Source organism: Rhinichthys klamathensis, unplaced genomic scaffold, assembly GCF_029890125.1.
Source record: "Rhinichthys klamathensis goyatoka isolate OS25496 unplaced genomic scaffold, OSU_Roscu_1.1 h1tg000196l_1, whole genome shotgun sequence".
In the NCBI taxonomy this organism is placed as follows: domain Eukaryota; kingdom Metazoa; phylum Chordata; class Actinopteri; order Cypriniformes; family Leuciscidae; genus Rhinichthys; species Rhinichthys klamathensis.
In genome coordinates, this window is record NW_026606722.1 from 3,014,741 (window position 1) to 3,038,974 (window position 24,234).

The 24,234-nt window shown below is 37.8% G+C and overlaps 1 protein-coding gene across 3 annotated transcripts in view; it reads right to left on the reverse strand.

The window, feature by feature from the left end:
• The window catches only part of LOC130096056 (disks large-associated protein 2-like), a 155,485-nt gene that overhangs the window by 111,191 nt on the left and 20,060 nt on the right, over positions 1 to 24,234 (reverse strand). For 2 of the 3 annotated variants that reach the window (XM_056262687.1, XM_056262689.1), the window contains exon 2: positions 6,402 to 6,522. The exons of the other annotated variant lie outside the window; for it this stretch is intronic. The gene's annotated coding sequence lies outside the window, so the exon portion shown is untranslated. The remainder of the gene's footprint in view (positions 1 to 6,401; positions 6,523 to 24,234) is intronic. 3 annotated transcript variants of the gene reach the window in all.

Consider the following 24,234-nt stretch of genomic DNA (forward strand, 5'->3'; position numbering starts at 1 on the left):
CAGACGTTCCTCTCGTTGGTAGCTCGAGGAGCGAGGAGTAGGTGGCGCCACTATGACGATCAGTCTATAATCCCACCCACTTTGAAGCGGTACTAAACTGCAGTGGAAAAGCAAACCGAGCCAAAGCGAGCCGTACCATGCCAAGCCGAGCCGTACCACGCAGTGGAAAAGCGTAGCAAGCCGAGCTGTGCCGTACCATGCAGAGGAAAAGCGAAATGAGCCGAGCCGCATCGTACCGAGCACATTTATCCTGAATAACAAAAAATCCTCTTTTTTTTTTTGGGAGGATTCTATTACTTTACCCAAGGCTTAACATTTGGGGATAAAATAAAAATTCTGTCATTTGGTTGTAAACCGTAAAATTTCTGAAATTCATAAAAGTAATCTAATGCATTATACTTCTTGTGAATATAGAGTCATGCAGTTGCTTTGAATATGGAGACATTTTTATTTTATTTTAAACCACTGATATTAAATGCCACTGTTTCTTGTGCATCTACATTTATCTGCCCATTCTTTTTATTACTGTAACATGGCAAATTTGTTTTAATATAAATAAAACTTAAAACTCCTTAAAACTGCAGTGAACCAAAGACAGTCTCAAAAACGCAGTTTGAAACCGCTGGTGTTTCTTACGTCACAAACTACCTTGTAACCAATCACGTCAACGTGTGGGCGGGCTTTAGCATATCATTAACTATGCTGAGAACCAGGGAAGTCTCAAGAGAAGACAGGTTATCCCGGTATATTTTTACGTTGATAACAAAAATCTGGTAAATTTAGCATAGCGGGTGAATTATGTATATGATGTATATAACAATGTTATGATGAACTATACCTTTCTCCACTGACTTTCTACGATGTTCAAAGCGTTAAGGATGCTGATTTTTAGAAGAATTTCCAAACATGTACTTCCATGACTGCATGCACCATCCAGGCCACTGGATTTGAAATGAATGGGAATGTCTCCATGTATTATACACCTCCTTACTTTTTACTACCATGAAACCATGTCCAACAGAATTGTCCCATTAAAACACACACAAAAAAAATCCATTAGTGATAGTATTTAACTTTCTTTCAGAGAGACTCCCTTTGTTCTGACTAAAGGGATCCAGAAGGAAACTTCTCTCTCTTTATATTCAATTATGTTTTGATTGTGAGTTAAACTAATGTTGACAGTAAAGGAATCATCTTTCAATTCTTTCAAAAGAATGATGATCACAAGAGAGAAAAGGGTTTGCATCTTTCTGATGTAACATTTGGAAAACCTGATTGCCTGAATTAAATTCAACAAGCATAAAACACTGAAAAGCGATGCCTTGAACTCCCAGGAAAGCCCAAATCTGTAGTTTAGTTACAAGTATGGATCCTTTTATCCACAGCACATGCATTAAAGAGACAAGGTTAAATGTCTTGCTCAAGGGCACAGTGGTGATAACTTACAAACATGGATTGGGGCTCAAACCTGCAATCTTCTGTCTAACAGTCCAATTTTAACCACTACACCACACCTTCAGGTCTGTTGCAGTCTCTTTACAAAGAGAAATGTTGGGGTCGGTGGTTCGTTTTGGAGTCTTCTAACGCCATATGACACCTTTGTGTGAGGAACCGACATCACACTGTAAATCAATTAATTGGTTTGAGTAAGGTAAACTTGAATTAAATTAGTTTAATCAAATGAACTTTTATGAGTATTTAGAACTTTCTTTTTCTTTTGAGTTCACAAAACTGAGACATTTTAAGTAATCAGAATTTTTTCATTGTTTTGAGTTTAAGAACTTGTTTCTTTTAATTTAGACAAACACATTTAACTAAAACTGGACTGGGATTTCTATTTCCCAGCATGCTTTGCAATGACACTCGAAAGGGAGAGTAAATGCTAAAATGAAGTGATGCACCATGTTTTTTGGTAAATGGACTGCATTTATATAGCGCTTTCACAGACCCAATGGCCACCAAAGCGCTTTACAATTTTCCTCACATTCACCCATTCACTCAGTCACTCATACACCGACGGCGGTGTCTGCCATGCAAGGCGCCATCCAGCTCGTTGGGAGCAGCTGGGGTTAGGTGTCTTGCTCATGGACACCTCGACACTTGGTCAGGTGGAAGGGTTATGATTGAACCACCAACCTTCCGGTTTGTAGACAACCTACATGAACCACTGAGCAAGTTTTTTGTGCAAGATTAATGTTAAGTGGGAGATTTAGCAGTGTGTAATGTTTTGCTGTGCTAATTCAGAAGGGTTTTTGGGCGAGTGAAGCATGAGCTTGGTTTGAGAACAGATTACTGTTAAATGTTATATATTACTGTACTCTTTCAGCAATTGATAGGCTATGCTAATGCTATCAAAGCATTATGATACACATTAGCAAGTTAGCAGTTATTGAATTAGCAAGTTAAAGCTAGCCAAGTTTCCAAATATTTTAAGTTAAGAGCAATTAAAATGTATGAGTGCAGCATAATTTGCAAGTTCTACTTACTTAAACATTGCATTTCTTAACTTAAAATATTTTATGTAATTGATTGCCTCAGTTTTTGGGGGTTTATCAACTTATTCGGGTTTACAGTGGCAGGATGCACTTAAAATGTATACTTTGGACCAACTTAAAAAAATACTAATTATACTAAATTACACTAAAAATAGGCTACTAATACATTTAAAAGAAATTCTATGGGGAGTGTTATTTGCTTTTAGAGAAACTGAACAAAACCGGAAAAGATGATTTTCGATTAGACCAATAACAAAATGCACTCTAAAATGACAGTCGTTTCAATTTGTTCAGTGTGTAAGAGAAACACAAACAGACAGTCTAATGTAGCATCATCCAAACCTTTTGTTCACATTATAACAGCTAATACCAGTAAACGACAAATTAAAGGTAAAAAAGAAGAAGAAGATACCGATGTGTCAGAGGAAAAATCAGAGCAGGAAACACCTTTAGCGCTAAATCTCCTCTTACATAATGCCTAGGGACGATAATCCATTGCAGTATATCAAAGAGAATGAGATATAACACAGAGTTGTCATGGTAACCATTGCTGAGGACTCTGACCATGAAAAGCAGATTTTAGAGTTTGTTACACAAGGATGACAGTAATTCACAGCAGGACTGCTGTTCACAGCCTTTACTGTATTTCAATAAGGAAGAAGCATTTATTATTCCAGTTTTTACATCTGTATATTTCAAATCTGAATGCAAGCCATCTGTGTTATAAAGAGCTCATAAGGCCAATGAGTTTAGGAGGCAGTAAATGAATCTTGATGGAAAACTATTATTGAGCTTTCAAGCCAAGTTAGCCCACAAGTTTGAGGAAAAACTATCCCAGTTAGGTTTATGCAACCTTCCCAACATTTCCCGTTTCTCTATTTTTTTCAACACATTGCTACAGGAAAAGAACATGTGGTTGCTGTGGCAACTAAATGAGTCAAAAAATGAGAAGCCTGTATTATTCTCGCATGTAGCATCTCGCCTGACACACAATTACACAAAATGGCACGTTCAGGGTCACTCACTACCAGAGCAACGAGGGTTATTTTGATTTGTGTGATCCAAGAAAAAAAAGATGTCACAGATTTCCTTACAGAGACACAAATACAGGCTGTTATGTAATCTACAGTTCTCTAGGTAAAGTTATTTCTTTCTATGAATCATTGCTGTATACAATATATATATATATATATATATATATATATATACACACATGTATATATGTGTGTCTGTGTCTTATACTCATAAAGCCTACATTTATTTGATCAAAAATAAAGAAAAAAAACAGTAATATTGTAAAACATTATTACAATTTAAAATAATGGATTTCTATTTTAATATACTTTTAAAATATAATTTATTTATGTGATGCAAAGCTGTATTTTCAGCATCATTACTCAAGTCTTCAGTGTCACACGATCCTCCAGAAATCATTCTGATATGCTGATTTATTATCAATGTTGGAAAAGTTGTGCTGCTGCTTAATATTTGTTATAACCTGTCATACTTTTTCCAGGATTCATTGATGAATAAAAAGTAAAAAAAATAAAAAAGAACAGCCTTTATTTAAAATAGAAATCTTTTGTAACAATATACACTTACACTACCATTCAAAAGTTTGGGATCAGTATTTTTTTTTCTTTTTAAAAAAAATGTATACTTTTATTCAATTGATTAATATTGTATCAATTGATAAAAAGTGATAGTGAAGATTTATATTGTTAGAAAAGATTTCTATTTTGAATAAATGCTGTTCTTTTGAACTTTTTATTTATCAATGAATCCTGAAAAAAGTGTCACTGTCAGAGTTATAGAGTTTTGGTTCAGTCCTCGTTGTTTTCTGTGTGTCTCTCTTGCCTAATCAGTTGCTATAGTCGTTGATTGAGTTTCCCAGGTGTTGTGTGTTACTTTAATGATCTCTGTGTGTATTCAAGCACTCAGTTTACTCTGTTCTGTGTCGTTTATGTAACGTGGTTGTGTTTTCCCCTGAGCTTATCCTGTGTTCATCTGTGGATTATATTAAAGACTTTTTCCTTTTGGGCCATTCGTCTTCGTGAGCTACTTCACTGTGGCAGTCACGGGTTCCAAAAAAATATTAAGCAGCAGCACAACTGTTTCCAACATAATAAATCAGAATATTAGAATGATTTCTGAAGGATCATGTGACACTGAAGACTGGAGTAATGGCTGATGGATATTCCGCTTGCATCGCAGAAATAAATTATATTTTAAAGCAATTTATTTATTTATAATTTTCCATCATTTTAAATTGTAATAATATTTCAGAATATTACTGTTTTTTTCTGTATTTTTTATAAATGCAGGCTTGAAGAGCGTAAGAGACTTCTTTCAAAAAGATTCAAAATAGTAATGCTTCCAAACTTTTGTCCGGTACTGTGTGTATATATACATATATATATATATATATATATATATATATATTATATTAACTCTTCTAAAAAATTTATTTTTGTATAGTAACTACGCACAAACCATAAAATGATTCACCATACACACCAAACTACACACGAAAATGACAAATGTAAAACACTATAAGTAAATTGTAACAAATGGTTAACTAGTTAAGGCCACCTAATATACAGTAAAATTTCAGAGAGTAACTTCAACTCTAATGTAAGCTAACTCTCAAACCTTCACTGAATAATGGAATAATAACTTAAGCTCCTTATCTACATCCTCATAATTGACTTGCTATTATATAAAAAATATCGAGTTATAATCAATAAAGTGCCAGAGCTAAAACAGAGCATATTTTCAGTACTCTTTTATATGTCTTCCTTAAAATACAACACAATCATGTGTTCAAAAAGTACAGCAAAACCATAATGACCCAGGAGGACACTACAATTCACCCAAGCACCCAACAGATGAGATCACATTTACTTAAAGTCCCCCTGTAGTTAATAATTTTATCCCTTAAAACTCATCTTTGATCATCCAAATTAAATTTTTAAACGTTTTTTTCCTTGAAACATTTTCTTCATGCCTTAAAATAGCTTAACACTCTACACCCTTGCCTTATTTAGTATGCGCGGTTCTATGAATATGCAAATGAGCCCCGCCTCCACTCACTCACTCAGCTCAGAGATCCGCTCGTTGACGATCACACGTTGATCTGATTAGTTACAAGGTAGTCTGTGACGTCAGAAACACCAGCGATTTCAAACCGTGATTTTGAGACTGTCTTTGGTTCACTGCAGTTTTAAAGAGAAAATACTCAGCAATGGTGTTGACTGATGAATTTGCACACGGTTTGTCTTAAAGCATATTAGAAACACCACATAGACACATAAACAACATTAAAAGCTTGATTTTCACCACAAGGGGACTTTAAAGGAAAGCTGCACTTGTATCTTCTCCAGGGCTAGTTGCATAACTCAGCATTATGAATTCTTTCCACCTCCACACCAAATCTCCAGTGAAACAAAAGATCACTAGCATAGAGAGCAGAGCAACAGGCATCAATCCACCGGCACGTGAGCTAAAAATATTGCATCAGGGAGGGGTTCGCCTTCCTGTAGGGGGTCACTGAGGTCCCTCGAAATAATATGCCATTAGTGTAAATACTGGTGTTGCACCATGCTATTGGCAAAAAGCTAATGGAGTAAGAGCAGGAGAGCTCGGCTCAGTAACTAACACTCGAATAAGACAGACAAGAGGTTTCAGGCGCTAAGCTCCTCTTCAGCGAAGTGAAGGTAATCTAACCCAACACCTAAAAGAGAAAAGGCAGCTGGATTTCTCTTCCATTCAGACAAATCAATGTCTGAGAGAGAATTAAGTTTACAGTCATTTGTTTGTGTTTGGTCCCAATAAACTGTTATATAAAGCTGAAGGAAGCGAACGCCAGAGAAAAGAGTTGCGCTGGGTGCCTGAGCAAGAGCTCACCTTTGATTCAGTCTCCCACTCACGCCCACCGCTGCCCTCGCACACACAGGACGGTGGCGATCTGATGGCGGGACCCATCGGCCCCTGCTAGCGAATGCCTCACCCAATAAACAGCTCCTCACTTCATGACAGAGGGAGAGGAGAGAAAAGAAAAAGGTCGAAATGAAAATCACAAAAATGACCGAATGAAAAAACTGATCTAAGATCGGCAGATTATAAAGGGATTCACTGTCATTTAATGTCCCCCTGTAGTCAATCATTTTATCGCTTAAAGACCCACTCCGATGAAAATAATGTTTTTCTAGGTGTTAACATGTTCTTGTGGCATTTTTCTGATGTTAGAGGACATATCTTGAGAGAAATCAGCTCAAAGTTGTATTTCTGAGTATTTCTACATTCAAAAGGCTGTGAATCAGTAGCAGACGCTAAAATGCCGGCTAAAATAGACTGGAGTTGTGACGTAGTAACTCCACTGGGCGTCTCCACACGCGACGTCTTGGAGTGAAATAATGATCGGTGATCGGTGATAACTTTGATTAACTTCGGATAATAATAATTAACGTGTATATAATACTGTTGCCCCACCGGTATTGGGGGTGTAAGCTAGCGGGAGAGACAGAGCTCTCAGCAACGGGCAGGGGGAGGGGCGTCTCCGTGCCAACGGCTCCGCCCACAACGCAGAGGCGAATTGCTAATGAGCAACTGCCGCTCTGCTGAAGCGAATTCCCAGAAAACGGCACAGGTTTTGTGATTTTGGCTAAAAATGGCATAATCATAATTTAAAGACCACTGGGAATGTTTAAAAATAGCTCAAAATATGATCGGAGTGGGACTTTAAAACTCACCTTTGATCACCAAAATTACATATTTAAACGTTTTTTTCTTGAAAAAAAAAAATGTTATGCCTTAAAATAGCTTGAATGTAACTCTACACCCTTGCCTCATTTAGTATTTGCGGTTCTATGAATATGCAAATTAGCCCCGCCTCCACTCACTCATACCAGCTCAGAGATCCACTCGTTGACGATCACACGTTGATCTGATTGGTTACAAGGTAGTTTGTGACGTCGGAAACACCAGCGATTTCAAACCGTGTTTTTGAGACTGTCTTTGGTTCACTGCAGTTTTAAAGAAAAAATACTCAGCAATGGTGTTGATTGACTTATGAATTTGCACATGGTTTGTCTAAAAGCATATTAAAAACAACGCATTGACATATAAACAACATTGAAAACAGAATATACTTTATACTATGCAAATCCAATCTGAATAAACAACCATTTTTCGGTTGTACCAACCTTTAGGAAAATAGTTTTAGAAAAATTGCTCAACTGTCCAAATGGATGGCCATTATCCAACATGAACTGAACACTTCCCACTATATTACTCAGATATAATGCTGTGTCAACAATAATTTGATAGAAAATATCAATAAAACTCTATTTAGAAATCATAAGGAATAATAAACTTCAAGAGCTATAGATGTACACAAGGGCCAAAACTGACATTGTCGAGTGCCAAATGTAAGTAAAATTTGGTTTCGACAAGTAAATAAAAAGGAGTTATTGGCCATAAAATGGATTATATTGCAATAGTGATAATCTAAAAAATCTGTCCATTTATTCTGATGGTCCACTTTTGACATTCTACTAACTATAAGTAACTTTGCAACTACATGCCAACTAAATCTCATTATAGTATTAGTAGATTCTAGTAGACGGTTAGACTAGGGTTTGGGTTAGTAATAAGTTGACAAGTAGTTGTAAAGTTACTAATAGTTAGTAGAATGTCTAAAGTGGACCATCGAAATGAAGTGTTACCAGGTCTTCTTACAATTTTTACCTCAGTGGAAAGTTTACCATAATAAGTTTACCTTATATAGGATGCCTAGCTTTTTCAACTGTGACGGAATTGACAGACAGTAAGCAAAGTAAGTTAAAACAATAGAAAATGATAAAACATAGGCTGTGTATATTTAACTTTGCTAAACTCAGAGCAGGAGAAATATGGAAAGAAGACTTTCATATAAAGACTGATTTAATTTCTTGGTGGTGGAAGTAATGTTTATTTAAAAGATCCATATTTATATTTCTGTTTTTCTTAAGATTTACTGTTTGTGTGTTTTAATATGAAGTATCAAGTTATGGTCTGGAGGGGTGTGTAAGTGAATATCGTAATTTTGATCAAATAAAGGGAATATCAAAAGTAATTGTACATTTGTGGTCAGAACATTCTAGTGATTATCTCCAAATTATATGAAAATGTTGATACTTTTCTAACTAATGGCAGGTAAAGTAATCTTCCATTTCTTAAAAATTTGTGAAACATATTTTTTAATGCAAATGATGCAAGAGAAAGAGTGACTGGTATAAAGAGATAATAAAAATAAAGAAGAAAATAAATGGACAATTCAACTTCCTCATCAAAACTATAGCCGAACATGCCATTAAATCACCATGGAAACGACTTCATAGTTTCATAAAGAAAAATGTTGAACAGTTACTTAAATACAACTAAAATAATTATGAGAGAAAAAAAAAGGAGTGAATGCCTCCTCTCTGATGCAGGGCAAACCCTTTTGATTAAGCATCTGATGAAAATACAGTATAACATATTAATACTAGATTTAAGTCATCTGGGACTTTAGGGTATAACAGCCACTGTCACTAGACCAAATTAACCTTTTGAATATGTAAAAATTGTATTCATAGTTTAGTAAACAAATAAGGAACACCTTATTTTAATAGAAACCTGAGAGAAATATAATGCTAACTGAAGATGTTTCTGTCTTTTCTTGCAGGGTTCTGTCAGTCCATCAGACAAGTAATACTGAGTATTTAAGGCAAATTGTTTCTATGGGAACTATAAAATCTATTTTTTTTCTCTACTAAATTGACACTCAGTTTCTCTTAAAGAAGACTGAGAACAACATATTCTGAGGATCACATGTGAACTTAATTCGATTTAGAAAAAAACCATATATATTACATAATATTTTTGAGGATTTAAGGTCATCTTTAGCTTTTTTCTAAAGTCGAGGGTGTCATTTCTGCATCACTATAGCGTCACCAAACGGGTATTTGTCAAAAAACACTCCTTCCACCTGCCATTAGTCGGCCAAACAGATAATACTGCCCTAAATTTACACATTTTGTCAATCTAATGTTGCTGTGTCGGGCTGGTCAGGATGCTTACGTAACAGGTCCTACTCGTACCCGCTCCCAGCGGGATTCAAACCAGCGTCACTGGCATGGGAGCCATGACGTTAACAAGGACGCTGAAGACCAAAGCCTCTAGAGTCAGCTGCTAGTGCACCTCTTAAGGCCAGGGGAGTGGGGTTAACCTGCACAGCTCTTTACTAGCACTACTCACCCTCATAAATCTCACTCCTATCCGGGTCACGGCACCAACGTAAGTGATCCTCCCATAACTTCTAGCATCAGTCGCTAGTGCGACTCTTGAGGCCAGGGGAGTGGGGTTTACCTGCACAGCTCTTTACTAGCACTACTCACCCTCATAAATCTCACTCCTATCCGGGTCACGGCACCAACGTAAGTGATCCTCCCATAACTTCTAGCATCAGCTGCTAGTGCGACTCTTGAGGACAGGGGAGTGGGGTTTACCTGCACAGCTCTTTACTAGCACTACTCACCCTCATAAATCTCACTCCTATCTGGGTCACGGCACCAACGTAAGTGGTCCTCCCATAACTTCTAGCATCAGTCGCTAGTGTGACTCCTGAGGACAGGGGAGTGGGGTTTACCTGCACAGCTCTTTACTAGCACTACTCACCCTCATAAATCTCACTCCTATCCGATTCACGGCACCAACGTTAGTGGTCCTCCCATAACTTCTAGCATCAGTCACTAGTGCGATTCTTGAGGACAGGGGAGTGGGGTTTACCTGCACAGCTCAATACTAACTGGCCTCTAGGGCTGGGTATTGACACAAATTTCATGATTCGATTAGATTTCGATTCACAAGCTTGTGATTCGATCCAATTTCAATTCGATATCGATTATTTTGGATATATATCAGCTACAGTTATGGCAAATTTTCTCAAGAAAAAAACCCTCTTAACTAATGATGTAAACTATACATGGGAGTTGGTGCTACAATATTGAAGATTAAAATGAACTGATTTGTATACAAACACCTAAATTACACTCTAAGGGATCTGTTAACACCACACCGTTTTCAACTAAAAAACATTCCTTTTAGCCATTCCTTTACATGACAACGGAAAACGTGAATCTGTGAAAACGATGACGTCATGCACATGCGTATTACGTGTTCAGTCTATAGTGTTTCATCGCCATCTAATGGCCTGGCAAGGAAAACTCAAGCGAAAATATTTGAGATGGTGAAAAATGTTCAACTGGTGGAAGTAACATTGAGTGAAATTATGTAAGTTCTTGCAGTTGTGTACTTACAATATCCCAAAAGTCTCCAAAGATGTTTTTATTTCAGAGAAATTCCAATTTTAAATAAGTGGCCGCCCCGTAAAAAAAATGTCGCCTGTCAATGACGCAATATCCGCGTTATCCTCGGTTTCCGTTTATACTGCCATAGCCATGACGTAACCATGGTGACAGACGTGGACAGCTGCGTAGTGCGTAACGTTTAGCAGCACGCAGATCTTGTTTCTTTCAAACATACACCATGGCAAGCAGACTTTGGGACAAACAAGGAGAACTAAAATGAGGATCAATATCACCGTGGCGTTTTTGAGATGCCGAGACTCCGAGAGCTCCACGTCCGCGACTAACTTGGACTTGACAGAGCTTCACGAGTCACGACTTGACAGCTTTATTAGACAGGTGAGCAAATGTTCATAAAACAAATCAATGTTATATAACGTTAGCTCAACATGATGAAATGTTAGAATATGGTCAGTTATTCTAATGTTGATCTAGCTTACTGCTAGTTTCGTATAGAAAACGAACTAACACGTAGTATAACATTATAACTTTCAACACACATTAAAATGACGTTTAGTGTGATAGTGTAGCGTTAGACCAAGTGAAGCAGCGCTGCGTTACCTCACAAGTTTAATTTGTCTAATAAACTGACCTGTGTGAGTAATCCAGCACTTGCGGGTAGTTCGGTAGAATTAAATGTCCTTATTCCTTTATATCCGCGGGACTCGCGTGTGATATCTGTCTCTTTAGCAATCGCGACCTGCTTCATACCACTGTAATGTTAAAAAACATGAATGTTTGCACTCATCCATAAACATTATTAGATCCATCAGCTTGACAGCAAGTCCCATCATTCAGCTCATCACTGCGTCATCAACCTACGCCTTTGTTATTGTTGGAAACTGCGCCCTCTTGTGGCGAAAAAATCGTACATATTGTGCCTTTAAATATTAAAATGCTACTAAAGTATAGACTTTTTCCATGTACATCGTAAAAGGTGTTCCTTTTCCTTTAGTTTAATTCTGAGAATTTCTCTCATGCAGGAAAGTTCCTGTAGTATAATAACACTCAGATCCCTGGAGCACTTTATGTGGTTCACACATACTGAATGACACACAATGTGTGAGAAAATACTCCATTGTATCCTATGAAACAGGTGGCTTTGATAGGGCCATTTTTAAAGTACAATTTTTAAAGATTTTAATATCTTTGTTTATTCATGAAAATCTAGATGACGCAGGCTGACATATCATTTACATGCAATCTGCAAGCAATCACATCATTAAAACATAGGATCTGATTGGCCTCTGCTGATCCTGCAGCCAATGAGATTGCTTGCTCAACGTTTAAATTCTTCAGACTTCACTTCAAATACTTCAAATTGCATTTGTGTTCCATTATGTCGTTAGAGTTGCCTAATTTTTTTTTTATATAATGTTGGTCAAATTGAGTCTATTTAACCCTCTGGTGCTCTTTGGTCATTTTTTACCAACAATTTTTTTTAAAACAATTTTTTTTTACTTCATTGGAAAAACTTGGTAAAGGTTTTGGCACTTTCTATGTGAATACACACACACACACACAAATAAAAAAATCATGGACTGAAGTTAAATGGTCCTGTAAAAAATAGACACACTTGTGCTCCTCTCGGTCAAAAATGACTGCATTGGAAATGAATGGGAGACTAATTTTATCTAGTGAAAACTTTTGGTACTGCAGCCAAACAAAATCTTACTGAAAGCTAATTTTTTTGAGATATCAAGCTCAAATTTGGAACACAACTTGTTTAGATTTATGGCTTTGATTTTCTTACAGTTTTAGAGTAAAACGTTATTTTGAAAATATATATTTCATATTGAAACTGAAAATAGTATTTTTGTGCATTTTTCTTAACAATACACGTACAATTCTGTTACTTTTTTAAGTTCACTTTTTAAAACTTTTTTTCACTTCAACAATAATCTGCCAAGTGTCGTCTTTGAAAAGAGATCAAACTTAAGTCTGTGCTTTAAAGCATTCAAGATTTACGACAGTTTAAGTTGGAAATTTAATTTTCAGGTGGATTAGAAATACAGCGTAAATATTATTTAGTATTAAAAAATCCCCTAAAAATACAAAATGTTAAATAAAAAACACTATCAAACTAAAATAAAGTACATTAATTTCATTGACCAATTTTTTGTTAAAAATCGGCCATTTTTGATCGACACACAAGGAGCACCAGATTAGTTGTCCATTGAGAGACTAAGAGCTGTTTTAACATGAACCCATTGTAATAACATACAGATAATTTACCAAGTTTTCTTGGGACTGACGGTCTTTTATGTGTGGTGGTTTAGACTACGACATGCACTCAGCTATTTACCCATTTAAACGAATGTGTGCCTTATTTCCCCGGAGTTCATTTGAGTGCTGAGAAACAGATATGATCTTGTGGCAGCAGCATTGCAAAGAGACACTTCCACTCTAATGGCCCAAAGTGTTTCTCTCTTCTCTCCTCGGTCCCCCGCAGGGCAATGATTGTCTGACAGTTTGAAACTGACATTTCTTATCAAGCAACACATGGAGTTGGTGAGAAATGAGACTCCACCCCTGAGATATGAAAGGGGCTTCGTGCAGTTCATTAGAATGTCCCGTCATGTTCAGCTCCACCTGTGAGACCAAGACAGCCTGAAACAGTTGAATGGTTTCCAGAGACTGTCATTCCAACAAGAGCAACAAACAGGCTTGAGTTCAAATGACACTACTGGATGTTTTAAGCACAGAAACATTGACGATGAAGAATTGTAGGACCACTCACACTGATAAATAGTCAATTCAAACTATGCAATGAGGAGGGGCAGCTTTTTTTAACAAACATTCTCAAATTTCATGGGACTGATATTGGTGAACACAATAGGCAACTGGCACGGGTAAGCGATAGCAAATGACGGTTTATGTTACCAATACCACTGACTGGTAAGACAATCCACATCACTATATACTCTATAGTGGACACAGCTGCAACATCTGTGAGTCATTTCAAAGCTTATTGACTGACCTTGAGAAACTCACCATGCATCAAGCACACACACACACACACGTTTTCATGTTCTACTTGCATATCGTTGTCCTATTGTTAGTTTAACTGATTCTATTGTTCTCATCTGTAAGTCGTTTTGGATAAAAGCGTCTGCTAAATGAATAAATGTAAATGGGGACTTTCCATAGACATAATGGGTTTTATACTGTACAAACTGTATAGTCTATCCCCTTACACTAACCCTACCAATAAACCTACCCACCACACAAACCTTTCTGCATTTTTACATGTTCAAAAAAACACATTCTGTATGATTTTTAAGCTGTTTTCCTCATGGGGACCAAAAAATGTCCCCACAAGGACAAAGATTTTGGATATTTAGGTAATTAGGTTTTTCAAGATTGAAGTCATGTACTGTGACTGGTTATTCCTGAACTCGACAATGATATTTTGCTCTACACAAGGAGTGTCCATTCCTGGTCCTGGAGGGTCACTGTCCTGCAAAGTTTAGCTCCGACCCCAATTAAACACACGTCAACCAGCTCTTACTAAGCAACTTCCAGGCAGGTGTATTGAGGCAAGCTGGAGCTAAACTCTGCAGGACAGAGTTTTAAACGGTAGATAGTCATCACAAAAACGTTTATAAAATCTAAATATTTGTTTAGATATCCCATGCTGTTTTGCAAGAGCTCTAAGTAATGTGAACACAATTATGTTGCAAATGACCTCTACCTGTGACTAGTCATTAAAAATAACTACCACATTTTCAGTTTAAAAACCCCAGAGCTGAGGGATCATTATTCGGGCTGTGGATCTGAAGGACACCTGTGAAAATGAGGCATAAAGTAATTGTAGATTAACTACAAATGCATAAATTAAGGAAAGAGTACAAAACAGCATCCATGTGCTGAGACGTCCCATTGGGCGCTGTTTGTTCAATTATCAGGAAGTGGAAGTTGCATCAAGGTACACAGATAGTGCCTAGGAAAGGCTTTCACTCAAAACTCTCAGCGGGAACATAAAAGAGAAGCCAGTGATCACTTTGAAGGAGTTACAGAGAGGTGTTTTTGAGAATGGATAAAAGACACACCACTACAAACATATTGCAGCTGAACAACATGCAAAGCTGGGACATAGACATCCCAAAAGACTGGCTTCACTGAAATAGAAAGCTTCCGGATTTATCAAACTGAGGATTGAATATGAAAATATTTATTTATTTGTTTGAACTATAATTTGTATATGTAAATTAACTGAATGTACCTCAATGATGTGCATGTATTTATTTTCTGAATTTAAATTAAATTCAGTTAAAGGTGCAGTAAGCAATTTCTGAGAAACACTTGATATTTGAACTGAACCCAATAATACACACCACTCCCTTCATTGCTCCACTCCCAAAATGCAATGTTATAGTGAATGTCTCTTTATAATAGCTGAAACAAAGCAAATTAATGATTCACATTAAGCGAAGATGACGATCGAACAACAAGAAAGAAAAAAAAAAAAAAAAATGATACAGAGTATACAAGCAAGAGTTGGTTGTTAGTCTCCAGCAGCACACCAGCTCCAGATGAACAACAACACTCAAAACTGTCCTGTTACTAGAGCTAACGTTACAACAACAGCATATCGTCGCTGCCCGATGAAACTCACGTATGTCCAAAACAGTTACTTTTCAGGAAGTGAAAAAAACACGTAATTTCAAAAGCAGTTGAACGTAGCGTTGTCATACTTGGTACGACAACTTTAAATGTAACCATATTCTTGCCAGTGTAATGATATAATCCACATTTGACCACAATCGAGTTTAAATGGACATACGTGCATATTTTACAGTAATGGTGGTCGATACGCGTTTTTCCGATCATTAATTAGAATGACCCAGTCGCGTTTCATATTGACAGATGAATAGGCTACACTCAGTTTATTAAATAGCCTACGTCTCAGATTATTAATACGCTCAGTTTATTATGTCTCTTGCAAACTATGAAGGGACAATGAATCAATACACTGACATGGCAATGCTAGACTGATAGGGGGAAGCACAGGCGAAGCACTGCTACTTGGGCGCATTTGTTGATGAAAACATTGATTAAAATGAAGATACAATTTATACAAAACGAAATTTTCAAGCAAAAATAATATTCGAAGATCGCTGGGTATTATTTGATTATTAGCATGTGAGCAAAGCGGAGCGGTGTGACGCTTATAAGTTAAAAAACTTAAACATACGTTTCATATTTATGTTTAAATAATATAATGTTTTTTTTTTTTTTTTATCTATGTTGATTATATGAAAACGGAACCGCATGAGATGAGTAAGATAGGATCATAAGATGACCAATAGGCCTATATCGGAAAACATTTGGAATCGGTCAGATTTTGATCTACTGAGTTTTGTTTTGTAGAAAGCCTTTCTTTAAATTTTATTTCGTTTTGTATAAATTGTATCTTCATTTTAATCAATGTTTCATCAACAAATTTGCCTGGATTAATAAATAAGAAGCACTTCATATGAAGTGTGCATTTCTCTCTGTAGGCGCGTTCACTACTGCGAAGATGGCGAGTCTGCATCGTCAACTTTATCAACAATTCAAATGTTTCATGCATAATCATTACTTTTGCCGGTTATTTGTGGCAAGCTTTATTTCAGGTGTTGCGTGATATCTCTGTGTCCAAGTAGCAGTGCTTCGAATCTTCACGAGACCGGCGAGATGCATCCACAGGGTGGGAGATACGCGCCGTGATTGACAGCTTTGACACCAAATGGATATACGTGAAAATCAGATGACATGATTTCACAACTTTTCATTGGTCATTTAGATAATGTGAAGCATGCTGTATACGGAAATGAACCTGGACATTCTATCCGTCGAAAAATCTCAAAATCGGCAAAATGGACATGGTTTTCATCGGACAGCGACGATATCTTGGTCCTTTGAAACATTACTCACTTATGGAGCAGAAACAACACAACCCTGTGTCTGTTTTCAAGCCTTCCCGCTTCGGCGCTGGAAAGCTTTTCTAATATTAACGCGAGATCTAAAGCTCTTGCCTGATCAACCCTTCTTTTTCCAGTGATGTTCATCTTATCCTTTGTCTTTTGTAATATCTCTCAGCCTTCTCTCATTCTACAGGTTTCTTTAAATCTCCCTCTTGCTTACTGTCTCTCCTACCCTGTTATGAGTGGACACGCCCCCCACTGCTGATTGGCTCACTCTCTCCTCCCCCATCATGAGTGGACACGCCCCCCACTGCTGATTGGCTCACTCTCTCCTCCCCCATCATGAGTGGACACGCCCCCTACTGCTGATTGGCTCACTCTCTCCTCCCCATCATGAGTGGATACGCCCCCTACTGCTGATTGGCTCACTCTCTCCTCCCCCATCTTGAGTGGGCACGCCCCCTACTGCTGATTGGCTCACTCTCTCCTCCCCCATCATGAGTGGATACGCCCCCTACTGCTGATTGGCTCTCTCTCTCCTCCCCCATCATGAGTTGACACGCCCCCTACTGCTGATTGGCTCACTCTCTCCTCCTCCATCATGAGTGGACACGTCCCCTACTGCTGATTGGCTTCAAGTGTGTTTTGCTGCTCGGTCCGATCCACTTTCAACCAAGTTTCTCAGAAATCGCTTACTGCACCTTTAAGTAAAAATGTCAACGTGAGAACTGGTTAGGGTCAGTCTTAAAGGTGCATTGCGCAACTTTTCATGTTAAAAATACCTGTTTTTCTATCCTATACATGCTTAAAGAACTGCCTGATGGGCTGAATGAGCCCTTCTCTGCGCACTGCGATTGCCTCTATAATCCTGTACAGTAAAATATATAAGAGGGATTCGGGCTCGAATTTTAGACTGGGCGTGACGTCATGCGCGTTCACGCCATAGACTGTAAAAAAAGATGGACGACGCCCCTTCGCTCTTCTCCATTGGAGAGAACTGAAGCCGCCAGCGTCCCGATATGGCGCTGACATATTGGAACTTGAGTCTGCGCAGTAGCGTTTTCGGGACCAGTCATGCGCAGTCGTGAGCAGGAAGTAAAGCCGCGAAATCAAGGCCCCACCCCCACTCTCGCTGAATCAATCGTAAGCACACGCCCTGCACTTTTCTTAAGTGGCCTTGTCTGCTCCGTTCCTCTCCAATGATGTCTACTGATTGCAGTACCTCGTTAAAATAAGGTAAATACAACCACTGACCACATAGTCAACATTATGAAAAAAAGTCTGTTGGTGCTTCAGTGACTACTTCGCACAGAGAAGCTGTCAATCACAGCTGTCAATCATGATGTCACAGCACCGTTTTTATAGCATCAAATAACTAACTAAAAACGAACTTATTTTAAAAACAAACACTTGAAATTACATCAACGTGATAGAAACTACAGTAAATAACAGAAACTATCTTTAGAAAAAAGATATGTGAAGTGTAATTTAATTATTTAGTTGGTCTCACGTGCCGTTGAATAACATGGGGAGGCGGGGCTTATGAGCTATACTAGGACCGGTCACCGGGGGGCGATCGAGACGTTTTGGCTTCACTTTTGAGGGCTTGTGCGGCACGCTTGGTTCACGCTCACCAGGCTATGTCTCGCAGGTTTGTGTATTCGCCGGCGCCGCCATTCTCAGCATCAGCGAAGACAACTCGTGCGTCAAAGGTAGAAGATGGATTCAAAGAGACCGGCTTGTAGTCCATTCCAAACCCCAACGCAAACTCCACGTAAAGTAAATAAAAGAAAAATTTTGTCTAGTGCCACCAAAAGGTCCAAATTGGAGTCAGACAGGCGTCGGAGTAAGACGAGAGTCAACCTCGGGAAGGCATTCAACAAATGGAGAGATCTCCGGTCTGCTCTTGGTCTCAAACGGGATCCTCAGTTGGCTTTTTTCTTGATAAAACGGTAAGATATAGCCAATCTATGTATGACAACAAATGACGATGCGTAAAATGTGTAATGCTTTAGCGTAAGCTAGATACATGTACAATCAGAATTGGTTTTACTACCATTGTTAGTGAACAGTTTCATAAACTAGGAATTGTGTTCGGAAGAATAGTACAACATGAAACATAAAACATATCCAATAAAAGATGTGTGTGGTCCATGAGCGTGCACAACTCTGGTTGCAGTTTCGCTTGTCGCCAGAGGGGGCGTAGTTCTGCAAAAACTCAGAGACTTGCGTTTGGCACCTTTAATAAACAATCATAGTAAAAAAAAATCTAAGACAACAATAGTTCAGGTTGTAAAATGTGATGTTGTGTGAAAATAAATATGAAGATTATAAATGAATAATTTATGACATTTGTAAAATAAAATACTTTTACCATGTAACCTTTATTTATTTAAATCATGTGTAGGAAACTATATTATACTTTTCACTTGATGGTTTTCACATGACATTTTTTGAGACATTAAATGGAAACTTTTCTTGAACATGGTCCAAAAAAATTCTTAAACCATACCAAAACAACATGAATACAAAGAGTACATTTCTAAGGACTTGGCACATGTGTTTTAAACTAGATTTTTTTCTTTTTTAAAAAATGTCTTTGTGGACACTTTTATGTCACTGACCCTTTGGAGGGGAGAAAAAACTCACATTAAAATGTTTGTAAAGAAATAAAATGAATTTGTCAAGGGCCTGACACCTTTGCAAGGACGTGTGCATGGATGCGAATATAGTCGACAAAACATCACACACCTAATTCACTGTTAATTGCCTTTCATCCTCTTAAGGATCAAATCAAATTCTGTTTACTTGCCGAATGTTCCCCATCAAGGGTCAAAGAACACAACAAACTCAGCAAATGTGAAATCCGGAGAGGCATAGACATGCACAGCATGGAGCCGGCCGTGACTGTGGACAGTCAATGGGTGTGTTGTGAAGCACATATTGATCGCGGCGACTCGCATAGCGATTTATCTCGATTAGTGAGACGCCCCAGGAGCAGCACAGCATCAAGCATCAACAATGAGACACGACCCATTTTTAATTGATCAGGCTCATCATACTCGGGTTGAATATAACAGTCTAACAGGATTGAGCCAAGCTGAATCGCAGCATGTGCTCACATTCAATCATTACCACCAACACTTGGCTTGTGTAGGACTGTATAAGAGATATCTCAAGGGGCTGTGCTCTGGAACGACGCCAGGGTGCTATCAGTTTGATCTAATTAGAGAAGCTTTTAATCATAGAGCCACAGGAGCTCAATGTTTGCTGAGGTACCATTCAGCAAGCTTAAAGAGCTTCAGAGAAGCATTCTGTTGCCATCAATAACCACAGAATAAGTAATAGTTGTACACTGTAAAAAAAAAAAAAGTTTTCGAAGTTGTAAATTAAACAAACATAAGCCTGTTGAAGTACAAGGAAATACTATTTCAGTCTTTCTACTTCAAAATGTAATGTTTTATTCAATGTTTCTTGCCATTTCTTTGTAATTAATTGTGCAATTTACTAGCAATTTATAGGTGAAAATTGTTTCTACAACAAAGTATTTTATTTTATGTAGAGATGCACCGATACTAAGTGGAAGTACTGAGCTTGAACTGAGGAGCTATACAGCGATCTGTCACACCACATTTAAGAGTGTCAAAAAGCCATTTATTGTTGGAATTTTGTGACCAAAATGGATACTTAAATTATACATGCTTCTGTCCAAAATATGGAAGGGAAAAGAAATCCACACAAATAACCAATTATTATAACATGCATTTTCAACTCTTATCAAGGTAACTCTATTCATTAAGAAGTGCATAAAAATGGCATAAAACCTAATTAAGCCTCTAATATATTATATTGAATATTAGGGGTGCACGATTCAGAAAATGTCACGATTCGATTCGATACCGATTTTTTGTCTCAAGATTCGATTCAAAATCGATTCTCGATTCAAAAAACGATTCGCAGTATATAAATGTAGTTTACATTTTCCATGTGATTGATTGCAGTAGACACAATTTAAAAGAAAAAAAAACCCACAACAAATTAAATGTAGTTTGATATTACTTTATATGTTTTCATACAAAAATAAAAACTTTTGCAACTAAAAAGTGCAAAGTGCCAAGCTTTGGCCAGCTTTCAAATACATTTAATTCAAGTTTAAAATAAAACTTAAATAAAAAGCTTTTACATTTAGCTTTTAAGTGCTGTAGTCAGATCAAACAATGTGGTTTAAGGACTACTTCAGCTACCACGCTGACTGTTGAAATGTGAACTCGACTGGGCACATTGAACTTCCTAAAAATATATAGGGGAGACCGGGGACGGTTGTAACACTTTTTTCTTCAGCACCTAAAACGACCTTTTTTTTTTAGCTACACGTCTGAAACTTTTAGGCAAAGTACCCATATTTGTCTACTACAAATGGCAACAATTTAAATTTCTTCAAAATATATCACAGACTTTGTGAGATGATCATGAATACAAGGTGGTCCTTTGTTACAACCTACCCCACTACTGGGGTAGGTTGTAACACATACTGGGGTAAGTTGTAACAGGTAGACAAAATGCACAAAAACTAAGGGTATTCCAAGTGATATGCCACAACATCATTTTTATTTTAAATGAATGGCTGCAACAATAAAATATGTGTGAATATGGGGGGTGTATGTGCATATTTCGTGTTTGTGCATGTGTAAACAATGGTGACAAGAACAAACAAATGAAATGCATTTTTAAGTCACAATGGTGAAAAAGAACAAAGAAATGAAATGCATTTTAAGTCACAATGGTGACAAGAACAAACAAATGAAATGCATTTTACGTCACAATGGTGACAAGAACAAACAAATGAAATGCATTTTAAGTCACAATGGCTTAGACAAAGACTTATACACTAACACAATTACACTTTCAAAACACGTGTTACAACCTACCCCGCCACTGTCACAATTGTTTAACTAGCTGTATTAGCATGGTGCTTTGAAATTACCAGGAGATTGATACACCATTCTTTACTATAGAAACTACAGTTTGACCTGATATAACTCATACAACATTATCTACAACGGTAGAAGTACTAAACAAAATATTATCTTGTTATGTTTTTTTATTTTCTTATCTCAGAATTAGATTTTCTGCTGTAGCTTCAGGAGAGATTGCAACAAAGACTTGAAAACCTCAAAAACCTCCGTGTGAGATCGTAAAGGAAGCCTGAGGAAACTGAAACTGTCACATGACTCCTATCTTATCCCTGATTGGTGGAATTGGTAGTGTTACAACTAGCCCCGTGTTACAACCGTCCCCGGTCTCCCCTACTAATGTCATAGAACCCTTGCGAAATTATTTTAAAAAGCCACCGCTATACTGGTAACATCTATGGTTAGATTGATTTGTTTAGATCCAGTGAAGTCGTTCATAGGCGTAATTTGCGGGTATCTCCAGTTAACTAGCAGAGCATTCATTAGTTCGCTATTAAATACGAGATCTGTTGTTTTTGAAATCAAGCTGCGCGCTCGTTTTCCGCTGCTATCAGTGTCACGGATACAGTGTTCTCTGTGGCTCGCGCAGTCTTCACTCGGACACGCGCTTCAATCTATCGCCGTTGTGGAGACTCCGGTGAAATCAGTTTTGATGAGAGAGAGAAAAAACTATACGAGTGCGGTTTGAAAAAACTATACGAGTGCGGTTTAGAACCCGTAACCTCTGAAAAGCTTGGCAAAAGATTTACAGAACTCAAACATAAGATCTGCGGTTCGATGCATTTATTCACGGGTTGAGCAGAGAGGCTGCAGTTTGACCAGCGGGCGGCAAGAACTTGCAATGTAACTATTTATCAGACCGGCCCTCGCGGCCTCGAAACACTACCGAACCACCGGTAAAAGTCCCGACTCACCCGATTGCCACTCCGCCCGTGCACGCCATTAAAAAAAAAATATGAATCGATTTTTCGAATTCTATGAATCGATTCTGAATCGGTAAAGATTGAATCGCGATTCAAATGTGAATCGATTTTTTTGCACACCCCTATTGAATATATTAAAAAGCTAAATCTATATCATTTTTCTTTGAGTAAAATAATTATCAACTCCCTGTGTCTTCGAAAAGAATTATCTTCGAAACATGAACAGCATCCCTCAGATGTGGGTCGGGCAACAGATCGGGGGGGGGGGGGGGTTTAGATGTTTATCTTTACTAATAGCTGTTTCAGTGATGTAACATCAGTCCCACCAGGGGCCTTGAATCTGCCCCTCCCACACAAGGGCCACAATGGGGCCAAACCGTTCAGTGTAAGAGGATGGAGAGAGAAGCCTTGATCAGCATGTATAATACATACTGCATGTAAACACCCACAGAGGGAGATCAAGGAACCGCTCTCACTGTCTTTTTTTGGGATATGGGGATCCTTCCTCTAAGAGCTGTAACACACATGATCTGGTACTGTATGTCAATGGCATTGTAGCTTTGATTTACAGTAAGTCTCCAACAATTATACCAGAGCATATCTTATTACCGAACATAGAGATGTTGAAAAGAGCTAGTATCATGGGTATCATGGACAAGAAAGAGCAATGCAAACATTCATTTTTTATTCACACTGAATGTAAAAAAAACCCCAAAAAACTGTTAAGATGTGACCTTGAAAAGCATGTGCTCCAACGGGTGTCATGCTCACAACCCCATACTAGTTCAGGTCATTGACCCTGTGGTGATTTTATGATGCTTCTTACACGTTTCACAACAGTGACTGGCGTAAAAAGCGTTAATTTTCATCTGAAACAGCTGCGCTTGAATCTGGCACGGTTTTATTACATTGGTTGTTGTACGTTTTGCGGCAGTTCAGAAATGAAAGTCCAGTGAGTGGTGCTAATAGTTTAATATTTTGTTGTGTTTGAAAATTATGTACCACTTACACTAAACCCTACCCATTTATTGCTGGTGTTAACAAAATAAAACTTAGATACAACGCATTTGCTGAAACAATTCAGTTTCACATTCTGATGAAATGTACACTTTGTGACTTTTGGCCCGCTAGTGGTTAAAAAACTAAACCGCATGCATTTTGCGGATGAACATTGTTTTGGTTGTGCTTCGGCTCTGCGTGATTGTGCGGATGAATATGGTTAAATCATACACAACATTCACTACTAGTCTTAAGAGATATAACCAGTTTAGATGGAAAGGATCTCAATCGGACTAGTTGAAGACGTTACTGTAGTTTTACCCATTAATAGACACGGTACTTCATTGAAAGTGGCTAAAACTGAGATTTGAAATGTTGTAAAAGCGACACAGAGAAAGCGTTTTTTATTAAAATGTCCACCTTTCTCACTCGTTGTGACAACTAACCTCTGCCACTCCCACATTATACAAGCGTCAAAGTAGCCGGAGCAACTTTTCTCTATTTACGAGACACACACGGGCGAGTGACATTCACGCAACTTCCAGTAA